Consider the following 1,418-nt stretch of genomic DNA (forward strand, 5'->3'; position numbering starts at 1 on the left):
TATGTGTATATATGTACATACACACAACTTTAAAATAAATTCTCGCCCTGTACTGAAAACAGTTTCAGCGTCTCACTCCCACCAGCTGGTGAGAGGTGGTGATGTCAATTTGAACCCCGCCCACTGGAACCGGTACTGAAAGCATAATGGAAACACAACATGTACCGTACCAAGTAGAGTAGAGCCGTGCTGTACCGGTACTACAGGTACTAATGGAAAAGGGGCAATAGAGACAAACAACCATTTTGTTCATTTACCTTTATTTATACAGGTAGTCTCATTGAGTCATGAGAACTCATTTTCAAGAGAGACCTGTTTGGGGAGCAGATGGGGGGTTAAGGGCCTTGCTCATGGGCCCAGAGTGGGGCCAATGAGAGTAGGGGCAAATGTGGGTGCTTCACTTACCCCACCCACATTTTTGATGTTGTCGGTACCGGGGCGTGAACTGGTGATCCGATCACATGCTCACCTCTCTAAACTCTGCGCCACCACTCCCCCTAACCATTCACTCTCTCTCTCTCTCTCCTAGGGACAATTTAGAGTTACCAGTCAGTCTAACATGTTTGTTTTGGGTCTGTGGGAGGAAACTGGAGTACCTGGAGAAAACCCACGCATGCACGGAGAGAACATGCAAACTCCACCCAGAAAGGCCCCTGGACGGGATTCGATCCAGCGACCACCTCGCTGAGAGGCAACAGCTCTACAAACTGAGCCATCTTTAGCTAAAAATATCAAGACATTATTTTCACTTACTTTTTCCACTACTAAGTCCCGACTGTTCAACAACACTTTCGACTCACCGTCTTTGAAGATGGATTGCCCGTCTGAGTGCTCTTGAGCCTTTGCTTCATTTACTCCTTGAAGGCTTTGCCTGTGAGGCAGTTCTTTAACTGGAGAGCCCTCCTGTGAACATGAACTTCCATCAGACCAGAGTGAAACAAAGCATAATTTCTATATTAAAGGACCAAGTGGACATACATTCCATATCTCTAAAATTCTTACCGAAGGCGAGCGTGACACTGGTGGGGTGAGTTGGCGAGCCTCGAGCTGCTGATTTCCTGACCAACCATACAAAGGAGACTTCTTGGCAGGCTCAGGACTGGTATTAGCTCTACCACCTCTGCCACATTCCTCCTGTTTAACTTTCACACAAACCTTTGCCATGCCAACATTGCCGGCACTGAAAAGGAGTTGCAGTGCTGGAGGGCTGGGCTCACCCATTCTGTTAAAAGACAAGCACGCCACACAATAACAAGCGTCATTTGGGTGCGGCGAGCTTTGTGTGTCTGAGTTAACGGGTAGTGGATACCACACATGGCTCAGAGTGAAAATAAATTGAACACCTGGTAAAGTGTGAACAAACAAGATTTGCTGGGGAGTTGTTTTGCTACAATATTTGGTCTGATTTAATGCACTGG

The 1,418-nt window shown here is 46.9% G+C and overlaps 1 long non-coding RNA gene across 1 annotated transcript in view; it reads right to left on the reverse strand.

The window, feature by feature from the left end:
* Nucleotides 1-1,059, reverse strand: part of LOC119411635 — a 4,014-nt gene extending 2,955 nt beyond the window's left edge. Inside the window, exons 1-2 of the long non-coding RNA XR_005186898.1 lie at nucleotides 1,003-1,059; nucleotides 801-903 (exon numbers count right to left, since the gene is read on the reverse strand). This is a non-coding gene — a long non-coding RNA (uncharacterized LOC119411635). The remainder of the gene's footprint in view (nucleotides 1-800; nucleotides 904-1,002) is intronic.
* Nucleotides 1,060-1,418: the final 359 nt, after the last annotated feature.

The sequence above is a fragment of the Nematolebias whitei genome, chromosome 7 (assembly GCF_014905685.2).
Source record: "Nematolebias whitei isolate Nwh7 chromosome 7, NemWhi1, whole genome shotgun sequence".
In the NCBI taxonomy this organism is placed as follows: domain Eukaryota; kingdom Metazoa; phylum Chordata; class Actinopteri; order Cyprinodontiformes; family Rivulidae; genus Nematolebias; species Nematolebias whitei.